This window comes from Hipposideros armiger, unplaced genomic scaffold (genome assembly GCF_001890085.2).
Source record: "Hipposideros armiger isolate ML-2016 unplaced genomic scaffold, ASM189008v1 scaffold_86, whole genome shotgun sequence".
NCBI classification, from domain to species: Eukaryota; Metazoa; Chordata; class Mammalia; order Chiroptera; family Hipposideridae; genus Hipposideros; species Hipposideros armiger.
Genome location: NW_017731436.1, coordinates 600,586 through 616,721, shown reverse-complemented (window position 1 = coordinate 616,721; position 16,136 = coordinate 600,586). Strand labels below are relative to the sequence as shown.

General features: G+C 45.9%; 1 protein-coding gene across 3 annotated transcripts in view; it reads left to right on the top strand.

Annotated features, from left to right (window-relative positions):
* The window catches only part of ZDHHC14 (zDHHC palmitoyltransferase 14), a 277,548-nt gene that overhangs the window by 30,910 nt on the left and 230,502 nt on the right, over positions 1-16,136 (top strand). The gene's annotated exons all lie outside the window — the stretch shown is intronic.

Sequence of the window (16,136 nt, the reverse complement as noted above, 5' to 3'; positions counted from 1 at the left end):
GTCATTAGTATTTGAGTGTACTATGCGTTCTGTTTTAACAAAAATTTTCTAAGAGCTCACGTTTTTAAGGTTTTACCTCCTCATTATCAGTGTGGGCATGGTAAGCCCTATCCATGATAACCAGGAAGAGGAAAAGATAATATGTGTAAGGCATTTGCATAGGCCTATTCTGTGCTTTTATTTTGTATTTTTAAATTTTTGTACCTTTTAATTCGGTATTTTGCACATTTTCTTGCAAAACAGGGTGGTTTTCTCCACAATATGATCACCCCATGGCCTTATGTATACAGGAGCATGGATATGTGTAGTTAGAGGAAAAACAGTTTAAATGTGGGCGCTTTACTTCCTCTCTTCTTAAAAGCAGTTCAGTTACTCTTTCTTGTGCATTCTTTGTTTTTGGTTGATAAGGAAAATGTTTTCCAAGGCCAAACGACTAGACTGTGAGAATATGTGTTTGTCAGGAGACACACATACCTTCCCTCAAGGCAGCTGGTACTTGAATGGGTAGAATTTATTGCCATCAACATTCCTTAGCTTAATAAGGTCCTGAAAATGGCATTGACCTTGAATTCTACTGACGTTTCATGTGACTTTAGGCCTTAGTTTTTCCGCCTCAAAAACGGGTTAAATGAAGCTCACTGACAGAAATGGTTTCTAATGAAGGAACTGACACTGATATTTAAGTGTTAGAAACTTTTTATTTTAAAGGCAGGAGGCCTTTTGAAATTCCGTTTCCTTGTATTTAGAATTTGTGGTAACTCATATAGGGGCTGGGGAGACCCAGGCTTTTATTTTTTCCCGTAGCCAGTGTAAATGAAACAGGACCAACGTGATCCATTGGGAAAGTATATGAAATACTCAAGAGCAAACTGTTTTTCAAATCACTGAAACTTGCTTACTCTATGAAACTGAAAGTCATTAAGCTTGGTTGTATTTTTAAAATTTCAAAATTAAAACTTTCCTTTTACAATATTTAATCCACATCAGTGAGGCTTTACTAAGTATTGCAGGATTTTCTAGGTGTGGCTTTTTTAGTAAATATGTCATCTAGGTTACATTGCAATGGAGGATTCTGGCCGTCAGATATTCAAAGTCTGAAGAAACTTTAAAACAGTCATTATTTCTGAGGTTTTTTTTGACATAAGGTAATGGCCTCTGTTTTGTAAATCAGGGGAATGTGTCTCAATCTGCAGGTTGACTTTAAAAAGAAATTTTTTTATTAGTTTCAGGTGTACAAAACAATGGAATAGATATTTACACCCCTCACAAAGTGATAACCCCCTCCCCCAATCTACTACCCCTCTGACATCGTATATAGCTGTTACAATACCATTGACTCTATTCCCTATGCTGTGCTCCACATCCTGTGACTATATATATAATAAATTATAGTTGACATTCATTGTTATTCAGCTTCAGGTGTACAGTGCAGTGGTCAGGCATCTACACCGTCCATGAAATGGATGGACTCTTAAGAAACACAACTTCTGAGGAGCTGAGCCCCCCCTAGACTCTGGCTACTCCAGTTGCCAACTGTGGATCCCTAGGAAGGCATCACCTAGGAGCTCATTAGAAATGCAGAGTCTCGGCCCCACCCTCGACCTGCAGACTGAGAACCTGCCCTTAATAAGACCTGCAGGTGATGCCTGGGCAGGGAGAGTTGTGGCGCACCGGGTTCAGTCACCTCCTAGTGCTTTGTGTAGACCCAGAAGAAACCCCAACCTGGCCGATGTTTGAGGTGAGCAGCTTCTAAACTTGTTTCCCCACAAAGCACTGGCTTCTTTCACCTGAGTTTTAACAGACACGTGCCTTGTACCCAAAACAAACAGACTTCTTTTCCACATCACACAGCACATTCACTGAAATAATTCCTGCAGATGTTTGAGAGGCGACCGCTGTGTGATATAATTACACTCATTCTGTGCTGTTTGAAAATGTGTTGGAAAGAGTTTGGAAAGGCAAACCTTACAGGGAGACTGCCACAGACAGAACCACCGAGCAGTGGAGGTGAGGGCTTTTGTTGGACAGTAAGGATTTGTTTGTTTATGAAACAGGACGAGTACCGATATTAGAGGGAGGTCCAGCCCCAGCTAAGGTAAACATCAAGTCCGATTAGGTCACACTCAAATGTAATCACTGCCCTGGTTTTTCCCAGCATAGTTTTGACTCATGGGGGAAAAAAGCAGAGAGGGAAAGAACGGGGTCAGCAGACTTCCTGAGCCTGCACCCATTCTCTCCACCAAGATCGACGTCGGACACCTAATTAACAGAGTCTGCCAGATCCGTGCCTCTCTGTGCTGTGGGCACGAGTGAAAGAGCCTTTCCGGGGACATTGTTAAATCTGTGAGAGGCCCACGGCCCAGACAAGCCGCCATGAGCAGTGAGTTTAGTAAAGAGAGGATATATTTGTAGAAGATTTGGCTAATTAGTAAAGTACGCGAACCTGAAACAGGCGTCATCATGTAGCGTCTCTCTCTCACCTCCCCTGTCCAATCACCATGTTCTATGAATTTCACCAGATAAATATCTCTCCAATACATCCGCTTCTCTGCATTCCATCCCGAGGCCCCGGGCCCAGGCCCAGCTCCCTCAGCTCTCACCTGGGACCACTGCAAAGTCAAACTCATCGCCCTCCCTGACCCCCATCCACGTTCGCTTCTTAATGCACAGGCACACTAGAGCCATATAATCATATACGCTCTAAAATAAGATTGCTCTGAATCTATATAAAATCCCATTATTTTTATTGGGATTGCAGTACATTTAGTGATTAATTTAGGAAGAATCGACATTGTTAGGTCATTGACACTTTCTGTCCCTAAACTTCTCAAGTCGTCTTCTGCGTCCCCCAGGTCAGTCTAAACTCTCTTCCTGTGGCTCTTGTCCACTTACAGTCCCACTCAGTTGTCCCCTTTGTACATGAGGCCTTGTCTTCGACTACCTCTTCTAACTGGTTAATGTCTGTATACAAGCAAGGTATTGATTTCTACACATGAATTTGCTCCTTCCATTTTATTGAATTCTCTTACGGTGTGAATAGTTTCTTAGTGGATTCTTCTGGGGTTTTTATCGATACAAGAATATCTTATGCAAATAGTGATAATTTTACCCCTTCATTTTTTTTTTCTGATTTGTAAATCTATACTCCCTCACTCGAGTGTATTGACCAGCTTTTCAAAGAGCCCTGATAGTGGACATTTTGGCTTGTTCCCGAGGAGTGAAATGCTACCAGTGTTCCCATTCTGCGTGTTGAGTTTTAGGTGGAGATAGATATATTTTATCACATTGGGGAAGCACCCATCATTACTTCATCAATTAAGCATGTTTACAGAGGAATCTTTAAAAATGCAGACCTGACCATGTCACTCCCCTGCTTCTCCTCGCTCCGAATAGGAAACTCTTCTCCCCCACGTCCCAAGGCCCTGGCCGTCTGGCCTCTGGGCCTCACTCGTCTCGTCTAGTCAGATGCTCTGTTTTGCTCCCTGGCTGCAGCCACACTGGCTTCCTTGTAGCTCCTGGAACTTGCGATGCCCTGTCCAAACCGAGGGCCCTGGACTCCCGTGCCTTCTGTCTGTAGTGCTCCTCACTTCCTCCCACCCCGCCCCAGGTTCCTCGGCCTGAACAGCTCCTGCTGTCTTTCCAAGCTCATCTCAGTGGTCACACTCAGTAGTCACAGAGTGGAAGACTCTCTGATCCCCCGACCTGTGTCCTTCCTTCTTCCTGGAGAGCCAGACAGAGTCAGAGCATGAGGCGCCTTGGGCAGTGAAGACCAAGTGGCCAGAGCAGGGAGGAAGCCAAGGGAGGCCATCATGCTGGCTCACGTTCAGATGATGAGAGCCGGGCGCCAGGTGACGGTCCTGGGGGCGGGAAGGAGGGAATGGACCTGAGAGACATTATGGAGGTAAAAGCTATGCAGCTTGACCACTGAATGGAGGCAGCGGGTGGGGACGGGAAAGGGACATCTGAGGTGACCTCAGGTCTCGGGTGATTCAGTGGTGCCATTTGCTGAGATGGGATTCCAAAATGAGCAGTTTTTGAGGGGAAAAAATGATGGATTTGGTTTGGGACAATCATTCAGCAATCATTTATGGAATGCCCGCAGGCGCTGTGTTATGTTCTCAGTTTTCAGCGTGACTCAGAAGACCAACATGGAGCTGTTGACCTGTTGAGTTAGAGGGGCCTGTAGGACCCTGAGGGGGAAAAACACCAGGTCGCTGGTTATATGGGGCTGGAGCTGATGGGAGAGTGTGACTGGGGCTTCAGACTGGGGAGTTGTCTGCTGTGGATTTGGGTGTAGAGGATTCAAGGAGCGTGTAGAAGAACCAGTCAAAAGACAGTTTTGGAGGAAAGCAACTTTTAAGGTGAGAGAGGAGGAACAGAGCCTGCAAATAAGACTGGAAAGGAATGGCGAAGAGAGGGGAGGAAAACGAAGAGGGCGGGGACCAGGAAACCATGGGAGGAGGGAGTTTCAAGAAGCAGGGAGTGGAAACTAGAGTCAAATCCTACAGAGGAGCTGAGTGGGAAAAGAACTGAAATGGGTCACTGTGTTCAGCAACTTGCAGGTCATTGGCACCTGAAGCAAGAGAATTTTTAGTGGAAATGGGGTCGTTATTGTAGTGGGTTAAAGAGTGAAAGCTGGGGACTGAGGGGTAGGAAGTGGTAGCACCTGCTGTAGACCACCTGTTCATGAAAGGGAAGGAGAAATTGAAGGCAATACCTGGAGGAGGAGGTCGAAGAGTCAGTCCAAAGGAAAAGGTAGAAACAATGGGTAAGAAAGGGAGTGGCTGGAGAACAAGGGAGGGAAGGCGGGCACACACAGCAGGACGCTTGGAGTATTAGCCTTGGACAGGGGAGGGCCATCTCTGTCCTAAGACAAGAGGAAAGGCAGGAAGGAGAAAGGATGGGTGGTGAGGGCGTTCTCACCTAATGGCCTTGGTTTTCTTGCTTGGTCAGAGTCCAAGATAAGAGATGTTGAGGGTTCAAAGTTTGCAAGTGTCACTTGGTGAAACTGGAAGGGAACCTGTCTAGAGGTGTCGCAGGATCCCTGGCCTCTCAGATTGGGGACCATTCATGCCCTGGGGACTCTGCTCCCTGCTTTGTGGTTTTCCCCTGGAGGGCCTGGGAATGTGGGGTTGGTGTGTAGATGGGGATGGTCGGCTTGATTCATTCAGAACTAGAAGATTTAGCAGAGAAAATGCAGGCCTAGGAGGCCGGGACGCGAAAGACAATGGCAAGAGAGAAACCAGTGATGACCCCTGGTCCCAGGCTGACTGGGGGAGTGAGGGGGAGAGGGAATCCACAGGCACGGGGAGTCTGCCTATCGGGGTGCCAGAGTGACAGCTGAATCGGGTTGCACTTCAGAGCTAGCAGATGTGCCAGGGTGATTACTCCTGCAAGAGCGAGAATCAGAAATGTGATGTGAAATGGACCCATCTTCTGGTAGAATGTGGGAACATCCTTGAATCAAGATGCTAACGTTTAGGTCGTTATGACTCCTAAGGACACTGTGTGGGGGACTCCAGTCTTCCTCTTTTCTCAGTAACAGCATGAAGGGTGACTCCAATAAAGCACTCCTGGGGGGCACCGTGATTAGAGGAACACTGAGTCCTTCCCGGGGAGTGGTCCTGCCATCGATGTGTGCTATTTTCGGCAACCTACTCAATCTCAACATTTTCTGCCAGAAAAACTATTGAGAAGACTAAGAAACCTCTGCAAGGCCATGTTGGAACGTGACCAGACACTGAAATCACCAGTGTGGTGTTTGTATCCCCTCTTGTACGGGCAGCACCCACGCAGAGCCGAAGGGGAAAGGCTCAGCCCACCACACAGATGTGGCCCGCTACCACCTGCTGGCGCCTCTGGCCTTGCCAGCTCTTCTGTTGGAGGATCTGCTGGGAGAGGGGACTGATTTGCAAAGGAGAGTAGTGTTTTTCTAAACTACTGATCTGTGAACTGGTATCTGTCTAAAATTAGCCTGTGAAAAGATAAGCTGTTAATATGTGTCATTAGGTGGAATGACAAGTCATTGAGAATGAAATTTCCCATTTTCAAAAACCTCTGTACAAATCAAGCAATCTTACATAAAAGGGCGCTGTGACTTTCTCAGTGGCTGTTCACAGCACGCCTGTGGGTGAGCTCGGGGCCAGACTATCCCTGTTCCGCTTGTCACCTTCAGCACAGGCTCGGAGGACAGAGACTGGGTCTTCTGACATTCATTAGCAAGCTTCCCGAAGTATGTGGGGTGATTACCGAAGTTAATGATAGCTCCTTTCCAGGCGCTGGGTGTGCTGCTCAGATGTTCTGGTGTTTCTCCTCACATCAAGGCCGGTTTCCTTCCCGTGGTTCCACCTGAGCCTCAGTGTCCTCAGGGGCCTCAGTGTCCAGAGCCTGCTCTTCAGGTGTTGTTTGTTTCTCAGTGCCTTTGCTGTGATCTCACTTGAGTGACATTTATAGTCATGTACCTGGTTGACGGGAACAGTGAGTCACGGTTTTCCACATCCAATGCTTTGAATTCCTTTCCTTCTTATCAAAGGGTGAGAGAGAGAGAGAGAGAGCGCGCGCGCGAGTGTGTGTGTGTGTGTGTGTGTGTGTGTGTGTGTGTGTGTGTGTTACTCTGTGATGTAAAAGTGCGTTTATTGCTGTGGGTAATGGTCCAAAAGTGAACTCGCTGGTCTAGGAGAATAGTAGGTCTTTAATGAGCTCTTCGGATCAGGGTCAAGGATTATTTATTCACTCTTGTGTTTCCTTGCCTCTAGCTATATGTAGCATACATTAGGTATTCCTTAGCTAGTTGTGGGAGGGAGAGAGGGAGGGAGGGAGGAGAAAGAAAGGAAGGGCAGAAGGAAGGAAGGAAGGATGGGAGGATGGGAGGGAGGGAGGGAGGGAGGGAGAAAGGAAGGAAGGAAGGAATAAATGGAGGGAGGGAGGGAGGAAGCGAGCGTGCGCTGACCTCACAGATCTGAGGACTGGAATAAGGCAGATCTGGGGGATCATACCTCATTCCTAACATCTTCCCAGGGTCTCAGCAACCATCTCCCTTCTCCTCCCTTTTTAAAACAACTTCCTGAGTGACCTGGGAAGTGGCTCAATGAAGACTCCCATGGAGATGGATAGAGGTAATCAGCTTCACACCAAGAGCTGACGGTCAGAGTAGAAGGGAACCGTCGGGTGAAGGAGAATGTCTGAGGAAATGCCCTCGCCGAGGTTTATGTCATTTCTGCTCAAGAGATCTCCACTAGATACTACAGTGTATTTGTTTCTTATTGCTGCTGCAGCACATTTCCACGAATTTATTACCTTACAGTTCAGAAGTCCAAAATGGACTTACTGGGCCCAAATCAAGATGCCGACAGGCTGTACTCCTCCCAGAACCCCTAAGGGAGAGTCTGTTTCCTTGCCCTTTCCAGAGTCTAGAAGCTGCCACCTTCCTTGGCTTGTGGCCCCAGTCCTCTGTTTTCAAAGCCAGCATTGGGCTGAGTCCTTCTCATGTTGCCTTCTCTCTGCTTGTTGCTTCCAATTTTCGCTTCCACTTTTAAGGATCTTTGAGGTTACGTAGGGCCCTCCGAGACAATCCAGGATATTTAATGTCAGCTGATTCACAACTTTACTTCCATCTGCAACCTTGATGCCCCTGTGCCAGGTAACCTAACATTTTCACAGGTTCCAGGGGTCACGACGTGGACATCTGTGGGGCCGTCCTTCTGCCTACCACAGAGGGCTCATCCTAAGGATGCCAGTCATTGGTGGCCCCTGCCAAAGCCTTTTGATTTGTGGGAAGTACAGTCGGGCTGGGCATGTGTGCTGTGAGCATCTCGTGGGTGTGATAAATGGTTTCTTTTATACGGAGCTGGGTAGCTGTCCCAGGAGGAAGGCTGACATGACAGCTGGTTTGGCTGGGTTAATTGTATAGCCAGGTTGCAATACGCTCTTGTGTGGTGCGTTAGCAGAGCTGCCGTAGTGTTGCTGATCCACTCGGTGAGTTGTCTGTAAATAGCAGCTGTCTTCATCTGGCTCACCTACCCCCACCTGCCAGATTGCATGTGGAACACAGGGCGAGAGCGTGTGAGCATGGGCCGTGGTGACGGAGAGCCTGCACAGGCTCCGTGCAGTACTGTTTGGACTTAATTTTCAGAACAGCTGTCTGATGTTGGTGCCATGACCATTCCTATTTAGAGGTGAGACAAGCAAGGCTTAGGGGGCTCATAATTCATCCAGCAGATGACTCAGCTGGACTAAGTGGCAGGTCCTGGAGTTCAGCCCTAAAGTTCTCCTCTCAGGAACCACACAGAGAGGGGAGATCAGTGCCAGGCTCCTAGCCCTGGACGGGAACCTTTCCTGTTGGCTCAGCTCTGTACTCAGATTCCCCACCTCCATACCGGGGCTAATAGTACGGGACTGTACATCAATGCAAGGGCGTGTCTCCGTGTTGGGGAAGAGCGAAGGGGCTGCTGCATGACCAGACTTCCATTTGGATGAGTGGGGATTAATGATCTTAATATGTTGGATGGGGACGAGAAGGCACGTTTCTGCATTATTACTAGTGTGGATTATGTTGAACTCTTATTCACGGTTGCAGCTGTCCAGGGTTAGTTCAACTCCTTAGGAAATTTAATCTGAACCAGTGGTCACAATAAACCAAACAAGTACCCGACAGTCTCCCTTTGGCCTTTTAAAGAGTTGTTGCTTTAATTCTTTCCCTTGGATTCATGGAAACGCTCAGCCAGGAACAAGCTACTGAAGTGAAGTTGGCTCAGGACAGTCCACCGGAGGACGCAGAGTTCCCGTGCAGCGTCGGTATGTTTTTGGGGAAATTTATGGAAGGCACAGTTTGAGGCTTCTTGTGCTGTGTCTATTCGATGTTTAAAATAGATGGAAAACGCATTAGGCAAACCAAAGAACCTGGTCTTACTCATCTTTGGGTCTTCAGTACTTGACAGAGTGGATGCGTGATGACTGTGTAGCATGAATAATCACATTATTCATTCCTTTATTAATAAAATATCATTTGAATAAGAGATTGTGTGGAACAAAAGAGAACAGGGTACAGCCCTTGCTTCACCCAGCGTCCTGTCTAGTGGGTGTATCTGCCCGTTGCTTTTTTTTTTTTTTAGTACAAAATTCGTGGCAACTTTTATTTCTTTTAGTTATTATAAAAAATATTATAAAGCTCTTGCAAGTCTTTAGGCTCTCAAACCAACCCATGACTTTCTCTTTCCTCCAACATATGAAAGCTTTACAGTAAATGTTTTTTTTTTAATTAAAAAAAGTTTTTATTATTAGTTTCAGGTGTACAAAACAATGCAATAGTTATCCTTTTCACCCCTTACAAAGTGACAACCCCCCTCCCCCATCCACTGCCCCTCCACCCCCGATATCATACATATCTATTACAATTCCATTGACTCCATTCCCACACGATACTCCACATCCCATGACTATATATGTATTAAATTATAGTTGACATATAATATTATTCAACAGCAGCTTCAGATGCACAGTGCAGTGGTCAGGCCTCTACACTGTCCATGAAGTGGCCTCCTTAACAAGACATGAGTCCTTCTGGCCCCCTAAAAAAATATTTACAACATTATTGATTATAGTCCCCAAACTGTCTTTTCTATCCCTGAGGCAATGTAGTTACCAATTTATGTTGTCTCGTCCCTTCTCCTTCTCCGTCATCCCCACCCCAGTCCCATCTAGAAATAGTCTCAGAGACACAGAGGAAAAACAGATTCCCATTGCTTTTTAAGGGCGTTTGTAGTTGCCTAGAAGGTGGCAAGCTTATGGAAGAGTTCGTAAGTCAGCTGAGATTTGACTGTGCCGCTGCTTTCCTGAGCAATCTATTTTCTCTGTCTGGGAGCCTTCCAATAGGAGGATAATCTCCATTATAATTTAAAATGTGATTTCCTGTGAGATAGAATACAAGGTGTTAAGACTGCATAGAGGCAGACCTGTTTTGTACTAGAAATCTAATTAGAGCGATTTCCACATGATTTTATGAATGGCAAAATGACTTTCATGCCACTGAAACCACTGACAGGAGCCAACGGTTTCAACCTATGGCGATTACTAAAGAAATGTAGAAAAACATAGCAGGAAAAGCAGCTTTTTCACGCTTTCTGAGGTTGCCATATACCCCTGACATTTAAGCATGTGCTATTTTTTGGGACCATTTTTTGTGTTTTTTGAATCCAGATGGTTGTTTCTAAAGGAGCATTGTCCCTGCTGATCAAGTGGGAAGGAAAGAAAAAGTTTTCAAGCTTTCAAATCTACTTTGGAGGGCAAGTCTACTCTTGTCATGGGGCGGTGGCACCTCCCCTCCCAAGATACAGTGTATCTGTTTCCAAAGAAGATTTTAAATGGCCTGTGGTCACTTTTCTTTGAAAACTTCGTCTTGTGCCTGAGCAGATGGCAATTTGCATCTGGGCATGAAATCGAGCACTGCTGGCATGGACCCTCTATTTCTTGAGATTTCTTTGGGTGATAAGAATTTATAATTGCATTAAGTTGCTGGCCCTTATAACTAATTATGTTAATTTTATGTGGGCGCACTTTTGCAAGCTAAATACCAAATACCATTGTGTGTCTTTCCTGATAATGAAAGGCGGGTAGTTTTCTTTGGATAATTATAGCCCCCTCTTAGATAATGCTTTTTGTTTGCCTAAATGCAGAAACTCATAGGTGTTGACTAAATAGAGGAAGAGAAAGGTTACAAAGTAGTGACTAAGCCGAGCCAGAGGCTTCGGGTCCTGAGAGGCTGGCCTGGGGTGAGGTGCTCCGGAACAGCTGCCTAACCGCCAGTGGACTATTTTGTCCTGGTTACAGTGGTGTGACTGGACTAGCTGAGCTCCAGGGTAAGTTCCAGCCCTAACGATCCTCTGATTGAAAGAACCTCTGATTGCATGACCGGGATACTTGAAAGACAGGTTTTGGTAACAGCAGTAGGATAAGCGGCATGTGCAAACATGTGCACAGAGGCACCTGCTCGTGACCCAGAGCACAGCTAGTGGCCCTCGGTGACCTTGAAAAGTGTCCTTTTCCAATGGAGATGGTAGCACACTGTGATATGACATGTGCTGTGAGAATGGAGGATGCTTTGATGTCTTCCACTGGCTGGCTTGCATCTTTCCTTAGGGAGCACTGGACCTCTGGGTAAAGGAAATAGCAGTGACCTGGAAAATAGCGGTCCAGCCTCTCCACACATGCACTTTGTTCCCGGTAATTGTATCAGCATGTGACTTAGCCAAGGGGACCCATCCTAAGTAGCTGGGAGTCCCTATGATGCCAGGGACGATGCTTGGGTGTGGTTGGTCCTCGATATTGCCGAGAGATGTGCTGAAAGATGTTAGAAAAATCCAGCTCTGAGATGACAACCTCCAACAACAAAAAGAAAATAGGAAAGAAAAATAGTATTATCTCTAATATACAATTAATTGCCAACAAGCTAAAAATAAGAGAAGCTAGCTTATAAAATATGTATTTATGGATTATGTATTTATCTACAATAGTCCTATTCTATTTTGAGTTTAGCGTCATGGAGCTCTTCTGATGTCCTGAATAGACTAGGGCTGAGGGAGGGTAAATCCCTCCTGTTGTCCCCTGCTCCCTCCAGCCGGATGAGCCCCCCTGAGGGAGCTGCGGTGTTTCATATCAGCCCAAATGGTGGCTGCGGCACCAGCGTTCTCCTTTCTTCTGCTCTGTTAAGTCCTGTGAGGACTTGATCTGATAAAATGATTTTAACTCGGCGGTGGTCACTTCCCACTAGTTCTTGTAATGCTCCGAGGTGCCCTGAAAGCTTGTATCTAGGTCACTGAAAACACAGTCCTACGAATCATTTAGGCCACAGTAATAGCTGCAGTCGGACTTTCTTTCACTGTCCTCTGGGTACTGTCAAAATGGATCTTTCACCCAGTTTTATTCAGTTTGTCAGATGTTTGTCAGTGTGGATTGGGCCCCATGAAGATGAGTGCTCAACAAGCCTTGCATTATGGGGAGACCCAGGTGAAAAACAAAAAAGGCAACTCTGGTGTCCTCCCTTCATTTATCAGCACCACACTCTCACCAGCTGAGCTAACCGGCCACCCCAAACCCTCCATTCATTCATAACGCCCATGGAGCAATTTGCTTAATGAAACCGGACCTGCTGCATGATGGAGAGAATCTTGCATGATAGTCTTCATAATAGCCCTGCTTGTTTTGGCTGTGGTCTCGGGAGAGGGGACCTGCTCAGGGTTTCCATTCTCGGACTGCCCGCAAAGCCTTAGAGAACGGGCTTCCTGGATTTCTCCAGTGGCTTGTTTCTTTTGACCTTTATACAAAGACGTAACGCAAACTGCTCGTGCCATCACCAAGCACTGAGCATCTCCACCATCGTGCCTGTAGCAGTTTGTGCTCTCACGGGAAGGAATTGCCACAGCAGGTCCTCGGAGTGTTACAGATGCTTTTCCCACTGAATCCTCATACTGCTCTTAAGAGCTTTACTGATGGGGAAACTGAGGCTCTGTGAAGTCACCAGGTGGTAAGAGGTAGGCCTAGGGTTTGTGTACATATGTCCTGCCCTTGGGGAGCTTGTTTGCTAATCTGGGAAAATTAGGTAAGTATGTAAATCAGGAAGATGGCAAGAGTTAAAGGAGCATCATGGGGAAAATGCTAGCACATGTGGAGATGTGATTTGAGAGGCGAGGAAAGGGGGTGGTCCAGAAAGCTTTCGTATTGGGATGAATCTTAAGGATAGGCCAGAACATAGACAGACATGTGCTTTCTTAACCTACGAGGCATGATAAAAAAATACAGTGAATGTTTAAATTTTAAAAGAAATGTATTACAGTAAAAGATACAATGCTATTAATCCCTCTCAAAATACTCCCCCTCGCTTTGAACACACTTATCCCATCATTCTTGCCACTTTCTGAAGCAGTTCTGGAAGTCCTCTTTTGTGAGTGCCTTTAGTTGCGCTGTCGTGGCAGCCTTGATGTACAGAGTTGATTCAAAACGTTTACCTTTCATGGTCATTTTGACTTTGGGGAAGAGCCAGAAGTTGCACAGTGCCAGATCCGGTGAATAAGGTGGATGAGGACACACCGTAATGTTTTTACTTGACAGAAATTGACATACCAGAAGTGATGTGTGACACGGAGTGTTGTTATGATGGAGGATGAAGTAAAGACACTCAGGAAAGAGGACTTCCAGAACTGCTTCAGAGAGTGGCAAGAACAATGGGATAAGTGTGTTCGAAGCAAGGGGGAGTATTTTGAGGGGGATTAATGGCAATGCGTCTTTTACTATAATAAATTTTTTTTATTTAAACATTTACTGTATTGTTTGATCACACCTTGTGTATCTGTCTCTAGCATTAGATATGAGCTCAGTATGGCAGGGACTTGCACCCCCCCCCCCCCCGCAATTCTTTTCTCCTTTCTGTGCTGCACCCGGAGGGCCTGGCAGGGTGGCAGAGAGCCTGGCACCACTGTAGGTGTGTGCTCAGTGTGTTGTTTGAATGGGTGGTTGGGATGTGGACATGGAGGAGATCTTGGGCAGAGAGAAAAATGTGGGTGTGAAGAGCTGGGACAGAGTCTGGTTTCCTTTTACTGGTGTCTTGGACAAGGAGAGGGCCCTGAGCAGTAGCCAATGAGGGACAAGTGGGTTGACGTCACATGGTGGGAGGCCTATGATTCCAAGCTAAAGGGTCTGTAGAGGCCAGTTTGAGAGTCCTGCCAGGTGTTAGCTGTGGCCTTGGATAACTTAATGTTTCTGATCCTCCCTTTCTTCCTTATTTGGAAGATGGAGATGAAGAAGATTACGAGGTTGTTTAGAAGGTTAAATAACATAAGACCTGTCAAGTGTGTAGCCCCATGTTGATACACAGTAAAATAAGTGCTTGATGACAGTTAGCTATTACTGTTATTCTGAATTCACTCAGCAATGTGAGAGTGCTGCAGCTGTGTGGAAGTGACTTGATGGGGGCTGGGCTTCTAGGTGAATTAATCTGGCAGCAGTAGGACGGTTTGCAGTGGAGGCAGAGATCCCACAGGAGATGTGAAGGTGAGTTAAGGACTCCTGTTGATACTGGAGTGGCCCAGGTGAGAAGTCACGAGGACTTGAACTGGCGGTTGTAGGAAGAATGCAGTGGGGAGTGCATGTGCCAGAGACCCCATGGGGGCCGAGTAGACTTGGTGACTCACTAAAGGTGAGCGTGAAGGTTTGCATCTGATTCCCGAGGGGAATAAGGATCCTATTCACGGAAACGGGAGCCAAGCAGGTTTGTTCTGGAATGCTTTTAGTTTAGGTTGTGTTGCTTCCACGGTGCCTGTGGAATTTCCAGATGTGGACGTTCCCAAGAGTCAGGAACTCTGGAGGGAGGGGGGGCAGGTGGGTCTTCAGGGAGCACAGGGTGGGGGGTGGGGGAGGTGGGCTGAGGACCGGCTGACGCTCCCAAGAAGGGGCTGGCATGGCAGGCAGTGGGGACTGGGGAGCAGGGGAGGCCTTTCCCTGCCAGGTGAGGTTGGTAATGAGACATGGCAGCCGCTGAGAAAGGGCAGGGGTCATGCACGTGATATGGTGACGACAACTGGCCCTGCTTGCGTGGTCCTGACCTGTGTCCGCAGGTCTTTCTTCCCAATGCAGCCCAGGTCTTTCCCATAACTGGGGAGCTTGGGGCGCTGCGGCAGGAATCCAGCCAGGCCTTTGCTGGGGTGTCATTTCCCCGTGACGTGAAGCTTTACACTGGACAACACATTTTTATTTTCAGGTAGCACCCACGGAGACAAAGCGGGAACACCAAATTAGGTTAATGGATGTGTCCTTCGTAAGGAGGCCATTCCCTCTCCAGGGGATACCCAGATTCTCTTTATAGTGCTGTCGTGAAAGCCATGCGTGCTGAGCTACATTCATGAGTGCCTCGGACAGGCCCGTGCTCCGTTCTGTCCCCAGCCTTCAGTGGGTTTGTCTTTGCAGTGAGATTCAAGTTCTTAATCTTTTTTAAAGGAAGTAATGAGTCCTCTTCCCAGAAAATTTCCTGATGTGTTTATATGTAGCGTTGGGTCCATTTAGTGGGTCCATGGGTCCCCTGAAGACTCCAGTTTGAGAATCCTTCCTTTAAAGGCTCAGACTCAGCATTTCCTTGTTACTAATAAAATGAGCTTCTACGTCCTGGTAAAGTGCATTTAAATATGTATTACCGAAGGCTACTAGCTCCTCTCTGCAGGTATGTTGTTGATAGCTATGGGATAATAAACTTGTATGTTTAAAACTGGGAAAAACAATCCTGTTAATGCTATGATTCATTCTTCCCCACATGAAATTATGGGATCACGCAGGCCGGATTTTTGAAGATGGGAGAGCACAAGTTGGTTAAATGTACAGACCTTAGTGTTTCTGTGGGATGGTAGAGTAAAAAAATATCCAGGTCCACTCTGTCTTTATTTTATAAATTATTTGGTTTTCTTAAAAGGGATTAGACTAGTTGAAAGTTATGTGTACTGAACTATCATGTAATTAAAATTTTTTTTCATAATTGTTTTATTTTTCAATTACCGTTGACAGAATATTATATTAGTTTCAGGCGTACAACATAGTAATTAGACATTTATATAACTTATGAAGTAATCACCCTGATAAATCTAGTAGCCATCTGACACCATACATAGTTATTACAGTATTATGGACTATATTTCCTATGCTGTACTTCATATCTCATGGCTGTTTTTATAACTGGCAATTTGTACTTCTTAATCCCTTCCCCTTTTTCACCCATTCCCCCTTCCCACCTCCCATCTGGCAACCATCAGAATGTTCTCTGTATCTATGTGTTTGCTTCTGTTTTGTTCGTTCGTTTGTTTTGTTTTTAAGATTCCACATATAAGTGAGATCATATGGTATTTGTCCTTCTCTATTTATTTCACTTAGTATAATGCCCTCTAGGTCTGTCTGTGTATCATGTAAGTTGTTTATTAAAGTAAAATATACATAACATAAAATTTACCATTTTAACCATTTTTAAGTATACAGTTCAGTGACATTAAGGATCTCATGTAATTTTAATTCTATGGTGAATATTTTTCTAAATTTTCAAAAAGACATGAGAGAGTAGAAAAGAGTGTAAAAGTATTTACTCAGGAAAATATACTTCTTAAACTGGA